The sequence below is a fragment of the Azolla caroliniana genome, unplaced genomic scaffold (assembly GCF_043228905.1).
Source record: "Azolla caroliniana isolate FFs.n. ecotype wild unplaced genomic scaffold, voAzoCaro1.0.p SCAF_3, whole genome shotgun sequence".
NCBI classification, from domain to species: domain Eukaryota; kingdom Viridiplantae; phylum Streptophyta; class Polypodiopsida; order Salviniales; family Salviniaceae; genus Azolla; species Azolla caroliniana.
Genome location: NW_028230438.1, coordinates 21,442,466 through 21,448,465, shown reverse-complemented (window position 1 = coordinate 21,448,465; position 6,000 = coordinate 21,442,466).

Genomic DNA, 6,000 nt, shown 5'->3' with positions numbered 1-6,000 from the left:
AAAATATGCCACGACCACTGTTCTCCACGACGAGCCTTACGAACCAAACCCAGAGTGCATATTGGAACTCAGCAGAGCACGGGCAGCATTCGAAAGCGAAATGTAGATTTCTCGACGAGTCACCGCTTCCGCCCTCGAAGAAGTAAATATGGGTACGAAATCGGAGCCTCGTTTCCTCTCCATCGCAAAGGAATTAAGGCCGGACCAGCGAAAAACGATGATCGCACTACTTACGGAATATAAGGATGTGTTCGCTTGGGCGCACGAGGACATAAAGGGGTTAGATCCCAAGTTCTATCAGCATAAGATCAATTTAGCAACCGACGTGAAACCCGTCTAGCAGCGCTGCTACCGCATGAACCCGAACTACGCGACCCGCGTGAAAGAAGAAATTGACAAGCTCCTAAAGGCGGGGTTCATACGACCAGTTAAACAAGCGACATGGTTAAGCCCGATAGTGGTCGTTCCAAAGAAAAACGGCAAAATACGGGTATGTGTAGATTACCGAAAATTAAACGTCGTCACCATTACGGACGCATTTCCCTTACCCTTCACCGATAGCATACTAGATGCCGTCGCAGGCCATGAGATGTACAGTTTTTTAGATGGCTTCAGTGGCTATAACCAGGTACGCATGCATCCCGACAACCAAGAAAAAATGGCATTTGTCACGGACTGGGGAGTCTATGTGGCAGTCGTCATGATGTTCGGGCTAAAGACGGCGCCGACAACATTTCAACGGACAATTACAGAGATCTTTAGGGAATACATTCCGACGTTCATGCAAGTTTCTTTAGACGACTTTGCGGTATATGGGAGAACAATAGACCATTTTTCGCACTTACAACTGTGCCTGAAACATTGCCGCACCGCACGCTTAAGCCTGAATCCCGCAAAATGTGCTTTTGGCGTGACCAGCGGGACTCTCTTGGGCCATATAGTCAGCAAGGAGGGAATAGCGGTTGACCCGAACAAAATCTCCGCGATTACGCAAGCCAACACTCCGACAAAATCCAAATCACTCAGCTGGTTTTTGAGACAAATACGGTGGCATAGTCGGATGATACGGTATTTGGCGGACTTCGCCACGCCGTTACACATTGCCGTACATCGGACTCCTTTCCAATGGACTGCAACGGAGGATAAGGCCTACAAGGCACTTAAGATAATGCTCACATAGGCTCCCGTCGTACAACCACCAGTTTGGGCGAAGCCACTCCACGTGTTCGTCGACACCTCGGACATAGCAATAGGAAGTGCACTAATGCAACTCACCGAACCAAGTTGGTATTGGCCAGTATACTACGCTAGTCGCAAATTATCAACAACAGAGCGTAACTACTCCACAACGGAGCGGGAGGCACTAGGGATGATCTATAGCATCAATAAATTCCGGCTCTATTTATTAGGAAGGAAATTCACATTCCACGTGGATCATTCGACACTTCTGTATTTAGTGGAGAAACAAGCCGTGATAGGGAAATTGGCGCGGTGGATGTTGCTGCTCCAAGAATTCGATTTCGTAATCCAGCACTAACCAGGGACGCAAAACGCAGTGGCGGATTTTTTGAGCAGACTCGAGAATGGAGAAACATTACAGAAAGATGACGACGATTTTCCGAACGCCGACATCCTGCGGGTAGCGACACTAGCAGAAAGAATGAAATCGACCTTTCCGAATTGGTGGCTTATGGAAATGACGTACTTTTTACTTACGGAACTGCCTCCACCACAATTATGCACGAACGAGAAGAAACGACTAGCCGTCCGAAGCCGTGACTTCTGCCTCGTCGAAGGCATTTTATATCACAAAGGAAGTGATGGCATTTGGCGACGTGGGGTACATTAGGATGAGAAGGAAGCAGTTTTACGGGAGGCACACTGCGGCACGGTAGGTGGCCATTACATGGGCGACGTTACAACCCGGAAAGTATGGCAGGCGGGCTTATGGTGGCCAACAACGCAGAAGGACGCATCCGAGTATTGTAGAAAATGTGATTTGTGTCAACGGATGGGTTAGCCCGCAGAGGGCACAAGGATGCCACACCAGCTCGTATTACCATTAGACCCCTTCCAAAAGTGGGGATTGGATTTTGTGGGGCCCTTCACACCAGTGGCGGCCCGTACGAGCAATAAATACATATTGGTAGCCACGTATTACTGCACCAAATGGGTAGAAGCAAAGGCACTACGTGAAAATACGGCGGCCGTCACAACCAGATTCCTTTACGAGCACATATGGTGCCGGTTCGGCTGTCCGATTGAGCTCATCAGTGACCAGGGGAGTCACTTTCTCAATACGGTGGTTCGGGAACTAACACATCATTATGTCGTAGTCCATAAGAAGAGCACGCCATATTATCCGCAGGCGAATGGATTAGCAGAATCCACCAACAAGACGTTACAGACTATTTTGAAGAAAATCGTCAATGAAAATAGAACAGACTGGGATACCAAACTACAGAGTTCATTATGGGCGTACAGAACTACCTACAAAACAAGCATACAGTCAACACCGTTTCAACTAGTGTTTGGGCTGGAGGCTATGATGCCAGTCGAATTTCAGGTACCTAGTTTGCGAATTCAAGTACGGAACCGACTATCAGAAGCCAAGTAGGAGGAGGTACGGCTCTACCAACTCCTCGAACTAGGGGGAAAACGTGTCCACACCATGGTTTTGTTGGAGCAGGAACAGCGACGGCGTAAAGCGTTTGTGGATCGACATTGGAACGCAAGGGAAAAGGCGTTCGTCGTGGGTCGAGCAGTGCTGGTTTTCCAAACTCACATGGGCCATATGCCGGGGAAGTTACGATTCCGTTGGACTGGCCCATACTGGATAATTGGAGCGGAACAAGGCACGTTCCAACTAGGTACACTGGCCGGGGAAGTAGTCCGGCAAAAGGTGAATGGGTTTCGGCTTAAACCTTACCTGGGCCCTACGCCACCGAACCCATTCACCACCGACCAGGATAGAGCCAGAGAACCCGCACCGTAAATGAGCGGCCCCACTTGTACCATAATGTAAAAATAGGTTGTAGATAACCGTTACGGATAAAAAAGAAGAGAAGATAGCGACTATTAAAACGACTAAAGACATACACAAACTACTAGTCCAAGAAAACGCGGCACCACGATGGCTCACCGCCCAATGAACCCTAAGCCACAAGAAGAAGGAAACAGAAGATTTTCTACACAAAACAAAAACTCATCTTCTAGCTATCAGCGCTTCCATCGCTCCTCCCCCTCACCTTCTCCTCCATCTTATCACACAGCTACAGCCCACCGCAACCACGAGTCTCCTTCCCATGAACCTCCTCTAGCGATGACGATCTTCATCTCTACTGCCTTACGCCGATGGATCGTGGAGAAACACTTGGACGGGTACATCCGGGTTGCAAAAGCACCCCCACACCCGGATGCCATGGACATCGCCAGGAAGCTTAACATCGACACGGTTACCAACTCCTCCATCCAGAAGAAGTTGGACCTGTCATCGCTAGTCGAAAGGCAATTCGACATCCCTCCTGCAGAGGCGCTGTAGCGATATTTCGGGCCATATTCCTCCTCCGCCAAGGCCTATAGAACCAAGCAGATACTGGATCCCTTCTTCCGTGAAGTGACCAAGTTCCTGCTAGAAGTTGGTTGCGTACATGTCAACGCATATGGGATGCCTAACCAGAAGGCAGGCATCATTATCGATACCTTTCAGGGGCGCGCGGTAGATTGGGGGGTCATCACAGGGCCGGCGTTAAGGGAAGACCTGCATGCGTACCAGGCAGGCAAAAAGCTCAGGCCGATCATATAACAGCACCTTACGGTACTATTTCCACCCCGCGGCTTGCCGGCACCGCAGCCCAGCCGGCCCACGCCCCCGCCCCGATCCGCAAAGCGCAGGTTAGTAGAGTTATCGGCCCTAGAGTGGGAAGAGGAACCCCAAACTGCCTAGCGTGACCCAAGGACAACACCACCTACCGACCAGTTGGACACACGAACAACGCAGGAGGAACAACCGGCACATTCCATGGATGCAGCCCCAAAGCCAGACACCGAAACACGGTGTCGCGAAGTTTCGCAAGTACGTGTAGATCCTAAGTGGGACCACGGGGGTCTTGGACTAAGGAGAAGAGGAGAAAGGTTAAGACAACAAATGGAAGATTAGCTCAAGAGGAGAAGAGAACGAATATGACATTATGATAGAAGAAGAAGAAGAAGATGGAGTCAAGATACTCAACAAGAAGTTCTATTAAGAAATGAATGATTACAATAATCGTCGCCGCAATGGCCGCACCCCCCCCACAATATATGAAACCGTAAGAGAATTAGTTGGAAGAAGAAGAATAAGAAAACCCTATGCGAACCCTAACCCTAAAACGAAATGGGAAGAAGGAGAACCCTAGACTAAGTGGTATACCTCACTCACACTCAAAATTAGGCAACCCCTTCAAATGTGACCCCTCACTCCCATTTATAAATGTAAAGGGTGAGGCCCAATACAAGATGAGTGGTCAAATTCCCCCTTCTCCTTTTCAAAGGAGAATATTTGATCTCGATCTTGAGACCGTCAGCCATAACTCTCACTCACCTAGCCGTCCTATTCAATGCCCATCACTCCTACACTCTTGTTCCTTATGTACCTCTCCCTAGTCTACAAGTGCACATCACATTTACTCTCCACGAATTCTGTGGTGCCCCTTTGGCACCTTAGATTATTACCCTTCCCTTACATTTTGGCTATCTTATTCTTATTACACAAATATACAAGTGCATGTGCACATGTTGCACACCACCGATTCACCCTTTCTATCCCGGTTTCACACCGTGGCCGGAAATCTTCACGACAATGGCAGGATAGCCCTAGACCGAAACAGCGTAGATTGGACAAGAAGGATGGGCGGGGGTTGGTCAAAAACGTTTCCACGGCAACAAAAACACCGACCGAAGGCGATGGCTCCGCAGCTACGGGACCTAATACCACCTTCGAAATTATCCGGGAGCCACAGCCGATCATTACGACCCAGTCCCAATGAGGGAAAGCCGTATTGACGGCGGAAAGCGAGGTTTTGGCATATCCGGATATCCCGGATATGGCCCATGCGTTCAGCGCCCTCTTACAGTTCGACACTTCTTTTGAGCTCATGGAGTTCCTGGCAACACAGCAGGTAAAAGCCGCCCAATGAATGGCCGAAGAGCATGCGAAATGCCAGATGATTGAGCACACCCTAACACAAACCACGAAGAGCGACGATGAGGACCGGTTAGCCAGGGTCGGCAGACAGAGAAGCGCCGGGGTACGCCGCTTGGGGATGGAGATACCCCCATTAAACACGGCCCTTGTTGAAGTCCATCGGGAACTGGCAAAGGTCAGCACGGGCGCCAAGAAGATGGCCATAAAAAATAAGAATGTCTGGAAGAAGGTGAAACTGACTCAAGTCGAACTACAAAAAGCCAACGAACGCATCGCGGACTTGGAAGCTCACGCGGCTACGGCGCAACACGCAACTCCGCCACCAAACCAAGCCATCGACACTTTAAAGGAAGAAATTGAGGCTCAGACCGCCTTCGCCTCAAAAGCGAAAAGGGCCGTGCAACTAGCAGAATCAGAAACTGACCGCCTTCGAGCGGAACTACGCCAATCCTCAGACAGAGAAAAGGAGATACGAGCTAACGGCCGGAAAGCAGTAAAAACCCTGGAAGAGAAACTCACTATGGAGGTAGGACAACACATCCGGACAAAAGACAACAACGCCCAATTACGGGAGGACGCGAAGAAATCGGAGGCGGCAATCGCGGGACTCCGGGCCTTATTAGAAAAAAAGAAGGTATGGTTCGACAAGCAGTTGGTGGTCGAACAAGACAGAAGGCATCAGCTCGAAATCCGCCTAAACAATGAAATGGGGAAATTAGAAGAACAACATGCAAGTTGTGGGCGGGCCTGAAGACCACGTACGAAGAAGCGGCAGCGGTTAGGCAGCAAGAAATTGCAAATCTTCAGAAGTCGAT